This window comes from Eulemur rufifrons, chromosome 7, assembly GCF_041146395.1.
Source record: "Eulemur rufifrons isolate Redbay chromosome 7, OSU_ERuf_1, whole genome shotgun sequence".
NCBI classification, from domain to species: Eukaryota; Metazoa; Chordata; class Mammalia; order Primates; family Lemuridae; genus Eulemur; species Eulemur rufifrons.
In genome coordinates, this window is record NC_090989.1 from 187,930,148 (window position 1) to 187,947,453 (window position 17,306).

The following is a 17,306-nucleotide window of genomic DNA, read 5'->3' on the forward strand; positions in this document are numbered from 1 at the left end:
TCCTAGCCTAAAGAGATCTTTCCACCTCAGTCTCCCAGAGTGCTGGGATTACAGTCATGAGCCACTACCCCCGGCCGTATCTGGCTTCTTGGCATAATGTTTCCAAGGTTCACCCATGTTGTAGCATGTATTTGTACTTCTTGGGAAAAACTCTCAAACCATGTTTTTCCTCTGCTTTCACACCAACGCAACAATCATCAACACAGAGGACTTCTGTGACCCCAAACCATGGGGGGATTTCTCCGAAGCAGGCAAGCAATCAGTTCTGCAGCCAGTGAACACTGGCTAGGTAGCCTCCAACTCAATTCCAACACTATCTACTGGAGATAGTGTCGGATCCCACAGGTAGAAGGGTTCAGTCCCCAAGACTGTCCCCTTTCAGAGACCAGTCGCAAATGTGGGACTCCAGAAATTCGGACCAACCAGGTTAAAGTTGGGCTTTCCACAACCCCCTCTTTGGGTTCAAATAATTTGCTGGAGGTGCTCACAGAACTCAGGGAAACACTTACATTTACTAATTTATCACAAAGGATATTACAAAGGATACAGATGAAGAGATGCTAGCGTGAGGTGTGGGGAAAGGAGTGCGGAGCTTTCATGCCCTCCCCGTGCGCCCCAGCCCCCAGGAACCTCCACACGTTCAGCTGTCTGGAAGTTCTCTGAACCCTGTTCTTCAGGCCTTTTCTGGAGACTTCATTGGCTGTCCATGATCGAAGCACTGACAATCGTGTTGAAATGTGATTGGACAAAAAGGGTATGACCTAAACCAAGCGAGGCCTATCTGTTCAGATTCTTATTGGCCTCTCTGTGCAGCATTCCTTCCTTGAGGGTATGGAGCAGGACCCTCTCTGGAATGGGGGTCTTATGACCCTTAATCAGATTAGAGCCCTGAAATTCTGTTTCCTGAGGCCTAAATCACCCCAACATTATAGCAAAGGGCTGTGACAAGGGCTACGGGAGTTATGAACCAGAAACAGTGGACGAAAACATATATGTATGGGTATATATATATATATATATCTCATAATTTCGCAGGCCACTCACTGGTTTTCGAGCACAGATCCTTTACATCAAAAGAACAGCCGCATTGCTAGAATCCCATTCCATCATTAATAATCAGTCCAGTCTTTCGTGTTGCATGGATGTCTCCCAGGGTGGGGTCACTCGGGTATGCAGGCTTCCTTTAATCTTGTCAGCCTCCAGAAGGAGTGCAGTTTGCACACGTAGCTTCACCCTCTCAGGCATCTGATACAACTGAGCTAAGAGACAATGTCATCTCTTACTCTGAGCCTCTTTTGAGGTGTTAGTGTATGTTGGATTTTCCTCAATTTATATCCCATTTATTCATTTCTTTACCCTCAGCTACTAATCCTCCTTCTCTCCATTAATATTCAAACTTTTCTACCTTTGGAAGGGGCCTGAGAACCTCCACTGTGCGGGTGTAGGTTGCAGGCAGTAATACCAGTCTAGCAAGCACTTCCTCCCCCTCGGTCCACTCCCCTTCAGATGGGGTCAGGTTACACAGGTGCAGAATTAGTGGGCTATCTTTACCACCAGGAAATGTAGCTGGATTCACCGTTAATCCCTATTTTGCCAGGTGGGGAAAAGGCACAACCCACCCCCATCGGGCACTTAGGAATTCTAAAATAAGGTTTCAAAACATAGTTACAGTTTCATGTTCAGAAATCATCTCTGCTTCCAGCACTTATAGTTGCAGCCCTGATCCTAGGACTACTGCATCAGGTAGGAAAGGGAAAAGAAAAAAAAATTTTTTTTTTAATTTTTTTTTTTGTAGAGATTGGGGAGAAGGTCTCACTATGTTGCCCAGGCTGTTCTCGAACTCCTGGCCTTAAGCTATCCTCTTGCCATGGTCTCCCAAAGTGTTGAGATTAGAGGCATGAGCCACCACACCTGGCCCCCCAGAATTTTTTTTTAGATTATAAAATCTTCTTTAATCAAGGCTTTGAACATGGAACAGATTTCTTGAATAAAATGGAAAGTTTCCAACACATGGAAACAGATCCATAAGTCACCACACATACAACACCCAGCAGGGAAAAACAAAACAGCATGTTCCACAATCCCTGTGACAGCCATGGTCTTATTCTCAGATGCCTCGTCCATCTGCCAAGCGTACTCTGGATACAGAGCACGCTCTGGCTTCTGGGGTCACACTCAGCTGAGGCCATGGCCCCCCCCACCATCCAGCTGGGCTGTGGTGGTTGACTCTACTAAGGGAGTAAAGCAGTTACCAGCACACTCAAGCGGTGCACTGAACATCCTTTAGATATCAAAGGGAGAAACAAGAGGGCAACATAATGCCATCAGAAAGATGTTAGAAAGTAAGGACAGCTGTGAAAAGGTTGAGGCTGAAGGTGGCTCGCCAGCTTCATTTCTTTGGCTTCGTGGGTAATGAGCGCCGGAACAGCAAGGTGTGAGGTTCTGGTCCTTGGACCCTGTAATGGACCCATCCCTGACTCTGTTGAACACCGAGATTCTGCCATTCAGATTCAGACATCAGATGGATTTCAGGGACCAGCGTGGCTATGTCCTAGGGCAACGTGACACATCGTCGTCGTTGTCATGGCATTTGCCTGAATAGTAAATTTGTTTGTGCAACGTGATCACCCCGCCTTCGGGCCTTCAGCCCGTGCTGCCAACCTCCAAACAACTCCGGCAGCATGCGCTCCCACCCTCTTTGGCCTTGCTTTCAAACACAAGGAAAGATATTTTGAGGTGATTTGGGGAAGGAAGAAAAAATTATGTCGTTATGCCAGTGTATTCCTCCCTTGGCAAGAATTGCGTCGTCACACCAGCATCCTCCCCACCCGTCTTCCCCAGATCAAGCAGAAAAACAGAAAAATCTGGTGGGGACACGCCTTTGGCCCGACTCGTGCGGAGTGTGAGCACACTCTGGTGAAGGCATAAAAGCTGGCTCTTCACGCTTTCATCTCCCCGTCTTAGACAACCAGTGTGCCAACTGTTCTCCTCTGGCCAACCATGACTCTGAGGCGGATACCTCTCTGCGCGTTGTTGGACATTATGGGCTGTACAGCGTGTTCCTTGGTGTGAAGAAATGACGAATGGCTGTCCAAATCTATGCAGTATCTTCCCTTCTGGGTTTTTTAATGGCATCCTGAGCATTTGCATCTCCTCCTGGGTAAGCAAAGCCCACTCCAGAGTCAGTGTCTTTTCCTGTCGAGGGCCACCAGCATCAGTCTCACTTGCCAGCTGTGTTCAGGGCCTTCCCACCAAGGCATCTGCCCCACAGCCATCAATAGTCTCTGTCTCTTTTGTTGGCAGAGGGGACAGTTCTTATTGGCATCTTGTGTCTGAGAGGGTGCAAAAGGAACACATCTAGATTCAACCCATCTCTGCACTGCTGCAGATCCCCCCTGTCCACCCATCTCATGGTCCCAGGTGGCCCCCTCAAGGGAGCACGCAGGAAAATCTGCTTGTCAATTTCAGTCACCCTCTGATCCGGGAAGCGGCTCTTTTGATGGGCATGACGTGCCCCTCACATCTCCACAGGGCCATGCTTCACACAAGGATCCCTTTAACTCGCCAGGTCCACTGCCCTCCTGCTGAGTGTGTGTGGACAGGCCATTGGCCTCTGCCCACGAGTCAGTAAAGACCCACACACAGGGGCTTCCACCACTGCTAGGAAACTAGCATGCAGTTCAACCCAGCCAGCTGATTTGTTTTTACCTTCTTTGATTAGACTGGCAGCCTTCCAAACAGATGTCCATTTACCTTGGAACCGCCATCCACACCCCAAGCAGCTCTTTGTCAGTGAGGTAAGAGCTGTTCCTAGGGCACCGAAGAAACTAGCAGCTCCTCACATGGTTCCAGAACCAGTGCTATGGGAAAAGAGGCTCCCGGCTTGTGAGTGCCGCCTCCTCACCTTCCCCAGGCAGCATGGTCCTGCATAAACCATTCCCATTTTATTACAGAACTCTTTTGGGCACTGCTGTCCCCATTAGAGTGTTTCCTGACATCACACGAGACAGCATGGGTTTTTCAAGTGTCAAGATCATTTTAGGTCCTCAGTCATAGGGTAGCTTTACTTAATGTCCCATAGTGAGGTAGCAAATGTCCCTGAAGTGGATTTTTTTTTTTTTTTTTTTGACAGAGTCTCACTCTGTTGCCCTGGGCTGGAGTACTCTGGCGTCAGCCTAGCTCACAACAACCTCAAACTCCTGGGCTCAAGCTATCCTCCTGCCTCAGCCTCCTGAGTAGCTGGGACCATAGGCATGCGCCACCATGCCCGGCTAATTTTTTCTATATGTTTTTAGTTGTCCAGCTAATTTCTTTATATATATATATGTGTGTATATATATATATATATATATATATATATTTTTTTTTTTTTTTTAGTAGAGACGGGATCTTGCTCTTGCTCAGGCTGGTCTCGAACTCCTGAGCTCAAGTGATCCTCCCGCCTGGCCTCCCAGAGTGCTAGGATTATAGGCATGAGCCATCGTGCCCTGCCTGAAGTGGAAATTCTTTAGGCCAAAGTCCCAGCAGTTGTTGCTAGAGGCATTCACGAGCTTTTACCATAAGCCCCAGGAAACATTCCATAAAGGATGTGTCCCTACCAGCACTCTAGCCTCCACTCTACACTGTGTGGGCTCAGGGAATCTTACTTGTTCCCAATTAGCATGCTCAATTAATATTGCGCGGAGGGTGTATTTACATGCCTTCAGTTTTACAGTGCTGGGTAGGGGGACGTCTCCCAGTCATACATAATGTCCATTCCCATCAAACATTTAGGTAAAGGGGACACAAGTACTGTACAGAAAGCCTGTTTAAGCATTCCAACTTTCATAATCCTATCAACGGTTACATTTTTATGTTCTCGCCCTAGGAACTTCTCTTCTCCACCCCCAGACCATTTTGTCCTCTCCAGTGCAAAAGCCTTGGGGCCCCTCGCCAGGGGTTGAGCCAGGAGACCTTGGCTTCTCTGTCCATCATTACCTTGATTAACACATTGACTACCACACTAGAAAAAAAAAGTTTTTCCTTGGGGCCTTGTGTTTTATTACCAAAAGGGAATAAAAACTTCAAAAACAAAATGATCCTTTCTAATTTAATGAAAAATTTAATGAAAAACAAAATTTATTGACTTCTATTCATTTAATCCACGTTTTTAGAATCAATTTGTAAGCTGGGCACAGCGGCTCACGCCTGTAATCCTAGCACTCTGGGAGGTAGAGGTGGGAGGATCGCTTGAGTTCAGAGTTTGAGACCCACCTGAGCAGGAGCAAGAGCCCGTCTCTACTAAAAAATAGAAAAAAAAAAATTAGCCAGGCAACTAAAAATTAGCTGGGCGTGTTGCCATGCACCTATCCTCTCAGCTACTCAGAGGCTGAGGCAAGAGGATCGTTTGAGCCCAGGAGTTTGAGGTTGCAGTAAGCTAGGCTGATGCCACGGCACCCTAACCTGGGTGACAGAGCAGGACTCTGTCTCAAAAAAAAAATAGAAAAAAAATAGAATTAATTTGTCAATATTAACTGTAACAATAAGAACATCAACAAGTAAGATTTTCATGAACCAACTGCAGGGTTTTGCCCAGGTTTTGCTTCACAAGGCTCTGGGCTCAAAACTAGCCTGAGTTAAATACAACTCACATGGCAGTTAAGGTGTTACCCAGTCTAACCATCACCCCAGGCAATTCCAGGGTTTCCGTCAGGGTTCTCAGTGTAATCCTTATCTTCTGGATTTGTCAATTTCTCTAAACTGAGGGAAATACAGCAAACTAGTTGTTAATGTTGGGGGACCAAGAAGGGCTCCCTTTGGTTCACCTAAACTTTTGGTAGTGTTGTATGTATTGAGAGCTTTGTTTTAAACTCATCAACTTCCATTTTATTCATCCCCTTTCTTAATAACCATGTAAAGATTTTCACTCTCCTGGGAAATGTCAAGGAAAATAAAATCTCAGGACCACTTTTCCAACTCCTTATGTAAAAGGGAAGGTATAGGCCTCAGGCCCCTGTGAAGAGCTGGCCCCACAGAGCATTCATAGGGAAATTGCTTGCTGACCTCCCATAAGCAAGGACATGCGAATTGTAACTAGGTTTGTAGGCTGTCTAGCTCCTGAAACTGAAGTCTGTTCAATTCCACCATAATAATGAATTACAAATCTATCTTTCCAGGTGCAGAACAGAGACAAGACAAGATCACTCTTCCAACTACCGAGGGACATCTACATAATTGATGTTTCCTTCACTCTCTTTTTCTCTTCTAACATTTGACTTATCTACATTTTATTGTAAAATGTACATTTTCCTGAGCCTCATGAGAATGAAACCGTTTTGCCTCACTGCCCCCCAACCCCACTCTTCTTTCAGTATGCCCTATTCCCCTTAAATACTAAAACTCCCAAAGTCCCTTTTAGAAAAACAGCCATAGATTTGTCTGTGGTTTGTGTTTTTCCTGGGTGCATACTCAACTTTGATTTAATAAACTTCCACTGATTAAAATCTTTGCCTCAATCACTTATTTTGGGTCAACAGATGAGTCCCAAGACTCTCCCCTTTCTTTTTCCTCTTAGTTTCACCCCACCAATGTTTTCTTTATTCATATTATTTTTAAATAGCCATTAAAAATTTTCTACATTCTTAGCAGGAGTCATTTTAGTCTTCCCTCTTCCCTTCACCATTTTTTTTTTTTGTTAATTAATCTAATGTTTTTATTAGCATCTGTAGGACCCCTGAGGGGAAGCTGAGACAGCAAATTTGACAGCGTCTCTAACTGTGGCCTGATTTTGCAGCAGGTTACATGAGGTGTCCATGCAAAGGGGCCCCCTTAAGCATGGCAGTTACCATGACCTGTGTGTTGGGGGTCAACTGAAGAATGATGAGGTTCACACATTTGGAAAAGAGAGCTTTATTTCTCACAAAGGGTTGCAGCCTGCAGGCTGGCCATCTTGCACGCTGGGAAGCAGAGCCTCAGGAAGAAACCAAGAGCAAGTACTTTGAGGGAGCCATACCCCCAAATATAATGTTTTGACATGTTGAACTGAAGAAGCCTCAAGGTCCCTCTGACACCCCCCTCCCACCCTTTACTGTTTTTCCCAAAGGGAACAGGAATTTATGCTGAGGTGGTAGCTGAATACACATATTTAACAAGCTAAAGAAGGAGTTGTGAATATTTATGAAAGTAGAAACATGGGTCCCAGTTTCGGGGGACCACCAGGTTGCCTAAGGAGGGGTGAACCGGCCCAGGTCAGAAACGGAGCAGGTCAAAACTCCCGTGCTGATCAGTAGTGGGATCGTGCCTGTGAAAAGCCATTGAACTCCAGCCTGGGCAACATAGCGAGACCCCGTCTCTAAAAAAAGAAAAAAAAGAAAAGAAACATGGGCATTATTTCAGGGGACCCATGTTCAAAAAAATGGCAGCATTATCATGATCTGAGGGTGAAGTTTTTGACCCTCTGATGTCAAAAGGTGGAGCAGAGAACACAAACCCCCCACTGTGCGTCTTCCGTAGACTGGCCAGAACCACTGTGGGTGGGGGTCCGTATTCAGGAAGAAATGCTGGTCGCTTGTTGCACTGAAACTGAAAAAAGGGAGGAGTAGCATTAGATAGTTGATCGAAATCAATGGTGGAGCAAGTCTTTCCAAAGGGCTGGTTCTGCTTAACTCTTAGGGAAGAAAGCCTAATGGTGGTTAACAAGGGAGGGGGTTTAACAAGGTGTTTCTGACCTTCTGTCCTGTCATGGCTGAGAACTCAGTTTTAAAGCATCTCTGAGGTCCCTTGGCCAAGAAGGCGTCAGCTGAGGGGCTTAGGATTTTATTTTTATTTCGCATGAGCATATTCAGCAGGTGAATATCTGGGTCATCATATAGCCAGTCCCACACGGCTCGCACAGGAAGCATATCAGCTGCTTCACTTGGGGTGTCCCACCTGGCATTTATAGATGGAGTCAGACAGTCCCCCTTCTCAGGATAAACAAACTTTGGTGTGGCTTTTATCCTGTCCACCATGCAGGCCATTCTCCTAGGAATAACCACTTGTGTCTGAATCACATATAGCCACCTGTGATTGTCCCGTTTGAGCTGTCGGTCCTGCATCAACCAAACATGTTCTTTCACTCTGCAGCATTTAAAACCAAAAATACTGCTGTTACCTCCCAAATGGCGGGGGGAGGCTCATTCACTTGGCAGGTATCGAGTCAATAGGCACAGCCAACTTGATTATAGCAAGAGGGTTTTATTACTTGGCACAGGTAAGGAGCACACTGGGATAGTTCACAAATCAGTGTGTTGGGAGGTTGGGCTGGGTTTATAGTCAGAGGGTAATGAGGCATGATCTGACAGGATCTTTTGATGGTGTGATGCCAGGAAATGTACTCTGACTGGATTTTGCCATGGGATGACACTAGGGCTCAATCTGATTGGATCTTGGATCCTGCCATGTGACGTCTGCTTCTTAATCCATCCCCATGCCTCAGTCCAAGCGCTTAGGCCCACCCATGGTTGCACTCTTGGTTCATCCGGGCATGCTCAGGTTACATGCCCTTCAACCTGCAGGTCCCTGGCAACTGAAAAACAACTCATAACTTAGTTATATAAAAGTTGAGCCAGGCCAGATGCTGTGGCTCACACCTGTAATCCTAGCACTCTGGGAGGCCACGGCGGGAGGATCACTTGAGGTCAGGGGTTTGAGACCACCCTGAGCAAGAGCGAGACGCCTGTCTCTACTAAAAATAGAAAAAATTAGCTGGGCGTAGTGGTGTGTGCCTGTAGTCCCAGCTACTTGGGAGGCTGAAGCAGGAGGATCACTTGAGCCCAGGAGTTTGAGGTTGCTGTGAGCTATGAATGATGCCACTGCACTCAGAGGGAGACTCTGTTTCAAAAAAAAAAAAAAAAAAAAAACAAAAGTTGAGCCAGATTTGTCTGGTATAGTTACACTGCCCTTAAATTAGTTACTCTCAGAATCCACTTTAGTAAAGCTTCCTCAGGAAGCTGAGGACACTGATCTACAAAATAAAACAATTGCTTCACGCTATACCCTCTGTTTCAATAGTTACTTGGTTTTGCCCCTTCCTCACATTGACTATGTTCTTGGTAACCACAGGTCTCAGAGGTACATTCTGTTGTCCCTGCATAATTTTGCCCTTGGGGGTGGCTCTGATGCTAATAGCTAAAGGTCAGACTCACTGAATTCTGAGTTTGGTGTAGCATCAAGGTTAGACCCAGCAATCTTTTAATTTCATTTTAGTTGTTATAGCTAATGTAGGGGGCCAAGGGGAACTTTGCCCTATAAAATCTCCCTGAAAAATCGATTCACAAAAGGTAGATTAATTGGAGAAAAGGTATACAAATTTATTTATTTTATTTATTTATTTGAGACAGAGTCTCACTCTGTTGCCTGGGCTAGAGTGAGTGCCATGGCGTCAGCCTAGCTCACAGCAACCTCAAACTCCTGGGCTCAAGAAATCCTCCTGCCTCAGCCTCCCCAGGAGCTGGGACTACAGGCATGTGCCACCATGCCCGGCTAGTTTTTTTTCTATATATATTTTTAGCTGTCCATATAATTTCTTTCCATTTTTAGTAGAGACGGGGTCTCGCTCTTGCTCAGGCTGGTCTTGAACTCCTGAGCTCAAACAATCCACCCGCCTCGGCCTTCCAGAGTGCTAGGATTACAGGTGTGAGCCACCGCGCCCGGCCCAAATTTATTTAACATGTATACGTGGCAGCCTTCAGAATGAAAACCCAGTCCCCTAATGTGGTGCAGAAGCTTGTATACCATCTTGAGATTACAGAAACAATGTAGGCTCACAGCATTGCCAAAAACAGGTTATGAGAGGGGGGAGAAGAGGGATTCTTCTCCCTGTTAAGGGGCAATAAATTGTTACTAGGGCAGAATTAATGGATAGGAAACAGAGATTAACTGGTAAATAGTTCTCTTTGGAATTTGGATGTGTCTGAGAGACAGGCATTGTCTTGTGAAAGGGTCTGTTCAGCTGTGGTTACATTCTGGTCTTCTTGTCTGCTATAGATAATGATATAACAGGGAGGGGAAGAAAAAAACAATCGTTCTCCTTGGTTGGTCTGGACTCTAGGCAGATAAAGGAACTTCAGAGAACAACTTTACCCTATGCTTTGGGAGAGACAGCTGGGGCAAGGGGCATCAGAGGGACCTTGAGGCTTTTTAGTTCAGCATGTCAAAATGCTCCACTGTGGAGTATCAGTTTCTGAGTCCCAACAATAACCAAGGGATTGAATAGTTTCCTTTTTCTTATTAATTTGCATTTCCTCATGTATCCAGTAAACCAACTCTCCAGCAGTTGGATCCATCTCTAAATTCCACCAGTAACTTTTATCTTTAGTAACTGAACAAAGCCCCACGGCAGCTCCATCCATGGGACACCATGGCCACCCAGGAATCAAAGGTTCCTCACCCCCCACCCTTTTATCCTTTCTCTTCCCAAGCATGTTTCCATAAGCTAGATTCCTTCCAGAAAAACCCACTCCTCTAACACCAAATGTTTAGGGAAAACTCAAACCATGTTTTCCCTCTGTTCTCACACCACAACAATCAACACAAAATACTTCTGTGACCAAATGGGGGGGGGGGCGGTTCTCCGGGCTACCAAGTGAGCAATCAGTTCCGCAGCGGACACCTACTGGGTGTCCTCCAATTCAATTCAAACACTATCTACCTGGAGACAGCATCAGATCTCTTAATGGAAAAAAAACCCCTCAAGCTCTGCAAAATAATTTAAGGAGGTTTGTTCTGAGTTGAATATGAGAAGCCCAGAATCTCAAGAGATCCTGAGAACATGCATCTGAGGGTGGCTGGGTTATAGTTTGGTTTTATACATTTTCAGGAGACAGGAATTGCAGATAAATCATAAATCAATACATGGAAGGTGTACATTGGTTGGGCCCAAAAAAGCAGGACATCGTAAAGTGGGGACTTACAGGTTACAGGTGGGTTCAATGATTCTTTGATTTGTAATTGGTTAAAGAAATAAAGCTTTGTCTAAAGACTTGGAGTCAGTAGAAAGGAATGCTTGAATTAAGATAAGGGGGTTACCAGAGAACAAGTCACAATGTACTCAAAGTGATCTGTAAAGTAAATTAATGGCCTGCAGGTGTGACTTAACCTTTGCCCTGCATGGCTTTAGGTCCTGTTAATAATTTAATATCTTATTGTCACAAAGGGTGTGTTTTGTCAGTCTTATGATCTCTGTTTTAACATTAATGCCAGTCAGTTGTTATGTCTAAACTCCAAAAAGGGCCAGGCGGGGTGGCTCACGCCTGTAATCCTAGCACTCTGGGAGGCCGAGGTGGGAGGATCGCTTGAGCTCAGGAGTTTGAGACCAGCCTGAGCAAGAGTGAGACCCCGTCTCTACTAAAAATAGAAAGAAATTAGCCAAACAACTAAAAAATAGAAAAAATTAGCCAGGCATGGTGGCACATGCCTGTAGTCCCAACTACTCAGGAGGCTGAGGCAGGAGGATCGCTTGAGCCCAGGAGTTTGAGGTTGTTGTGAGCTAGGCTGACGCCACGGCGTGAGACTCTGTCTCAAAAAAATTAAAAAATAAAAACACTACAAAAAGGAGGGGGTATAATGAGGCATGTCCAACCTCCTTTTCCTTCATGGTTGGGAACTCAGTTTTTTTTTTTTTTTTTTTTTTTTTTTTTTTTTTTTTGAGACAGAGTCTCACTCTGTTGCCCAGGCTAGAGTGAGCGCCGTGGCGTCAGCCTAGCTCACAGCAACCTCAAACTCCTGAGCTCAAGCGATCCTCCTGTCTCAGCCTCCCGAGTAGCTGGGACTACAGGCATGCACCACCATGCCCGGCTAATTTTTTTTTTTCTATATATATTTTTAGCTGTCCATATAATTTCTTTCTATTTTTAGTAGAGATGGGGTCTCGCTCTTGCTCAGGCTGGTCTCGAACTCCTGAGCTCAAACGATCCGCCCACCTCGGCCTCCCAGAGTGCTAGGATTACAGGCGTGAGCCACCGCGCCCGGCCGGGAACTCAGTTTTAAAGTTTTTCTGTGGTCCCCTTGGCTCAGAGGGGACTTAGGATTTTATTTTTAGTTTATAGTCAGCAGGGCTTACAGTTTTATTTTTAGTTTACAGATCCCACAGGTTGAGGGGTCAGTCCCCAAGACTGCCCCCGCTTCAGAAATCGTTCACAAGTCCAGACCTCCAGAACTTCTGAATGACTGGGATCAAGTTGGAGTTCCTGTAATTGAGTGCCGGCTTAGCTGCTCACTGCTTGCAAAAGCCAATAACAAGGATTAGGTGTAGTGAAACAAAAGTGACTTTATTCCAGACCTAGCAGTGGGGAAAAGGCCAAGGCTAGTGCCTCAAAGAAACCATTTCAAAGTCTTGGGCTGAGGGTAGGGGTTTAAAAAGGGAATTTGGTATGAAAGGCATGTAGGAGGGGCAAGGAGGTGCTGGTCAGTGTGATGACTATCTTGAAATATTGCTCCACCTGATGAACAGGCTGGTGTGATCCCAAAGGCTGTTTATCTATAGATTAACTGCAGCCTTGAGGTGATCTCCTGGTGGGGGTCTGGGTTGTTTCAAGACTCAGTCTCCGGAACTTCTAGACAAGCACACACTTAGATAATGGAAACTTGTGCAGGAAGTGCCTGGTGGAAAGGAGAGTAATGGTCAGTATTTCCTCATTAAGAAATGGGCAAGATGGCTGGTCCGATGGTAGTGGGTTATCAGAACTTACTAACATTAGTGTCACTAAAGTTGGTATTCAACCCCCCACTGCTAAATTTGACTGGCTTAAAAAATAAAAAAAATAAAAAAAAAAAGAAATGGGCAAGATAATTTCAAAATGGAGCACTAAAAAACAGGTACTGGTTACATTTCTATGATCCCCCTCTTTAGGTTCAACTAATTTGCTGGAGCAGCTCACAGAACTCAGGGAAACACATTTACCAGTTTATTATAAAAGATATTACAAAGGACACAGATGACGAGATGCATAGCACAAGGTGTGGGGGAAGCGGTATGGAGCTTCCATGCCCTCCATAAGTGCACCATTCTCCAGGAACTTCCACATGTTCAGCTATCCAGAAGCTCCCTGAAACCTGTCCTTTGGGCCTTTTATGGAGACATCCATGACTGAAGCATGAACAGCCATGTTGAAATGTGATTGGACAAAAAGGGTATGATCAAAACCCAGCAAGCCCTGTCTGTTCAGATTCTTATTGGCCTCTCTGTGCAGCATTCCTTCCCCCTTCAGGGTATGGGGCAGGACCCTCTCTGGAATGAGGGTCTTATGACCCACAATGAGATTAGAGTCCTGCCAAGTGGGCAGGTGAAAGGAAGGCAGGAAGAAGGTGACAAAGAGAGAGAGATTCTGTTTACTGTAACAGGGGCTATGGAAGTTATGAACTAGGAACCATGGAGGAAAACCAATGTATCATAATATCACAGTATTTCGTTACTTTGTATGGCTGAATAATATTCCACTGTGTAGATAACACTCCGTTTCTTTGTCCATTCATTAGCTGTTGAACATTGGGATTTTTGTTTGTTTGTTTTGTGTTGTTTTGTTTTTTTTTTACTTTTTGGCAAAATGAATAATGCTGCTAGGCATATCTGTGTATATGTTTTTGTTCAAACACTTGTTTTCAATTCTCTATACCTAGTACAGATTCAATATACCTAGTACAGATGTTCCTTGATTCACGATGACATTATGTCCCAATAAACCCATCGTAAGTAGAAAATATCTTAAGTCAAAAATACATTTAAGGCCAGGTGCTGTGGCTCACGCCTGTAATTCTAGCACTGGGAGGCTGAGGCAGGAGGATTGCTTGAGCTCAGGAGTTCAAGACAAGCCTGAGCAAGAGTGAGACCCCGTCTCTACTAAAAATAGAAACAAAATTAGCCAGGCAACTAAAAATAGAAAAAAACTAGACAGGCCTGGTGGCATGTGCCTGTAGTCCCAGCTACTCAGGAGCCTGAGACAGGAGGATTGCGTGAGCCCAGGAGTTTGATGTTTGAGGTTGCTGTGAGCTAGGTTGATGCCATGGCACTCTGGCCCAGGCAACAGAGTGAGACTCTGCCTCAAAAAAAGAAAAACACATTTAATACCCCAATAGGCTGGGCCCAGTGGCTCACACCTGTAATCCCAGAACTTTTGGAGGCTGAGGCGAGAGGATCCCCTGAGGCCAGGAGTTTGAGACAAGCCTGGGCAATATATCAAGACCTCAGCTTTTTTTTTTTTTTTTTTTTTTTTTGAGACAGAGTCTTGTTCTGTCACCCAGGCTAGAGTGCCGTGGCATCAGCCTCATTCATAGCAACCACAAACTTCTGGGCTCAAGCAATCCTCCTGCCTCAGCCTCCCAAGTAGCTGGGACTCCAGGCATGTGCCACCATGCCCGGCTAATTTTTTCTATATATTTTTAGTTGTCCAGCTAATTTCTTTCTATTTTTAGTAGAGATGGGGTCTCGCTCTTGCTCAGGCTGGTCTCGAACTCCTGAGCTCAAATGATCCACCTGCCTCGGCCTCCCAGAGTGCTAGGATTACAGGCGTGAGCCACTGCACCCGGCCCTAGACCTCAGCTTTTTAAAAAATAAAAATAATTAGCTGGGCATGGTGGTGTATACCTGTAGTCTTAGCTGCTTGGGAGGCTGAGGCAGGAGGATTGCTTGAGCCCAGGAATTCAAAGTTGCAGTGAGCTGTTATTGCACCACTGCATTCCAGCCTGGATGACAAAGCAAGACACTATCTTTTAAAAAAAATTAACAATACCCCAATAAGCCCATGATAAAGTTGAAAAATTGTAAGTCAAACCATCCTAAACTGGGGACCATTTGTAGTGGAATCAGTGGGTAACATGTTCTATGTTTAACTTTTTGAGGAAAGGCTAAACTGTTTTCCAATGGGGATATGTCATTTTGTGTTCCCACCAGCAACGTATAAGTGTTCCATTGCTCCACATCCTCACTAGAACTTGGAACTGTCAATTTTTTGTTTTTTAGTTTTAGCCATTTCAGTGGGTATCCCATTGTGGCTAATTTGCATTTCCCTAATGACTAATGATGTTGAGCATCTTTTCATGCGCTTATGTTACTGAACCATACTGGGGTCCACTCACCTGCAGCAGCAAAGCCAGACACTGATTCCAAGAGTTGCAGCTGAAGAAAGGCATTTTATTGTATGGCACCATGCAAAGAGAACGGGCATCCAATGCTTAAGACTCAAACTCTCTGAAAAGAGCTGGACGGGTCATAAGTGGATTCAGAGATTCTTTGATTATAGGACAGGAATGGCTCTTTCCAGACCCCTCAGGGAGAACAAAGAACAGCAGCCAGAGTTCAGTCCTCAGTTCCTCCTTATCTGCATTTTTCATCTGGTGGGGGTTTCTGAAAAAAACAAAACAAACAAACAAAAAAACAACTCAAGAACAAGTTAAGATGGTATCTTTTGCCGGGCGCGGTGGCTCACGCCTGTAATCCTAGCACTCTGGGAGGCCGAGGCGGGTGGATTGCTCAAGGTCAGGAGTTCGAGACCAGCCTGAGCGAGACCCCGTCTCTACTAAAAATAGAAAGACATTATATGGACAACTAAAAATCTATATAGAAAAAAAAAAATTAGCCGGGCATAGTGGCGCATGCCTGTAGTCCCAGCTACTCGGGAGGCTGAGGCAGTAGGATCGCTTAAGCCGAGGAGTCTGAGGTTGCTGTGAGCTAAGCTGACGCCATGGCACTCACTCTAGCCTGGGCAACAAAGTGAGACTCTGTCTCAACAAAAAAAAAAAAAAAAAGATGGTATCTTTAGGCTGGGCACGGTGGCTCACACCTATAATCCCAAGGCAGAAGGACTGCTTGAACTCAGGTGTTCAAAACCAGCCTGAGGCCGGGTGCGGTGGCTCACGCCTGTAATCCCAGCACTCTGGGAGGCCGAGGCGGGTGGATTGCTCGAGGTCAGGAGTTCGAGACCAGCCTGAGCAAGAGCGAGACCCCCATCTCTACTAAAAATAGAAAAAAATTATCTGGACAACTAAAATATATATAGAAAAAATTAGCCAGGCATGGTGGCGCATGCCTGTAGTCCCAGCTACTTGGGAGGCTGAGGCAGGAGGATCGCTTAAGCCCAGGAGTTTGAGGTTGCTGTGAGCTAGGCTGACGCCACGGCACTCACTCTAGCCCAGGCAACAGAGTGAGACTCTGTCGCAAAAAAAAAAAAAAAAAAGAACAAAACCAGCCTGAGCAAGAGCAAGTCCCCATCTCTACTAAGAACAGAAAAATTAGCCAGGCATCATGGCGCTTGCCTGTAGTCCGAGTTACTGGGGAGGCTGAGACAAGAGGACTGCTTGAGCCCAGGAGTTTGAGGTTAATGTTACAGGTCTTTTAGACTTTGTCTAGAAGGTTTTCTGGTCCTCACTGGAAGACCCCCCCCAAAAAAGAAAGAAAAAAAGGCCGGGTGTGGTGGCTCACACCTGTAATCCTAGCACTCTGGGAGGCCGAGGCGGGAGGATTGTTTGAGATCAGGAGTTGGAGACCAGCCTGAGCAAGAGCAAGATCCTGTCTCTACTAAAAATAGAAAAATTAGCTGGGCGTGGTGGTGTGCACCTATAGTCCCAGCTACTCGGGAAGCTGAGGCAGGAGGATCGCTTGAGCCCAGGAGTTTGAGGTTGCTGTGAGCCAGGCTGATGTCATGGCACTCTAGCCTGGGTGACAGAACGAGACTCTGTCTCAAAAAAAAAAAAAAAGGAGTTTGAAGCTGTGGTGAGCTATAATGACACTATTGTACCCTACCCAGGGTGGGAGAGTGAGACTCTGCTTCAAAAAAAAAAAAAAAAAAAAGATAGAATCTTTTAGTTTTCATAGGGAACTAAAATACCTCCTGACTCTGGATTGCTTGGTGGACTACTTAATTACTATCTCCTTGCTTATCAGGTTGCTAATTTACTTTTCAAGGCTAGCTAGGTGCCTGGAATATCCCATGAAGGGACTCAAGATTTTTTCTTTACTTCTATGCTTGGCCCCCACCCCACCTCCACAGGTCCCTAAGAGGGGTCCCTGCTCTGTCTCACTTATTGGCCATTTGTGTATCTTTAGAGAAATCTCTGTTTGTAACAGAAGTAAAGGTCCGAAGAAGGGCAACAAAATGTTTTAAGAATTGTCTCTTTATACCCTCCCACCCATTTTGGGAATTAAAACCTGTATTCCTGCTGATGCCAGTAATCAAAGGGGCAGAAAAATGTTCTTTGCTGTTTGTTTTCTGGCATCTTAAACCACAGGAGATGGCTCAACAGTACAGTCCTGACAAAAGTCACAAGGGTGATGAGATCCCAGAGATAAGGGCTAC

The 17,306-nt window shown here is 45.5% G+C and overlaps 1 non-coding gene and 1 pseudogene across 1 annotated transcript; one reads left to right on the forward strand and one right to left on the reverse strand.

The window, feature by feature from the left end:
- Positions 1 to 2,389: 2,389 nt before the first annotated feature.
- Positions 2,390 to 3,041, reverse strand: LOC138385863 (cyclin-dependent kinases regulatory subunit 1 pseudogene; annotated as a pseudogene).
- A 13,288-nt stretch (positions 3,042 to 16,329) lies between these two features.
- On the forward strand, positions 16,330 to 16,391 carry LOC138388932 (U7 small nuclear RNA). The gene has a single exon (XR_011234387.1). It is a non-coding gene; the product is annotated as a U7 small nuclear RNA (small nuclear RNA).
- The last annotated feature ends 915 nt before the right edge of the window (positions 16,392 to 17,306 follow it).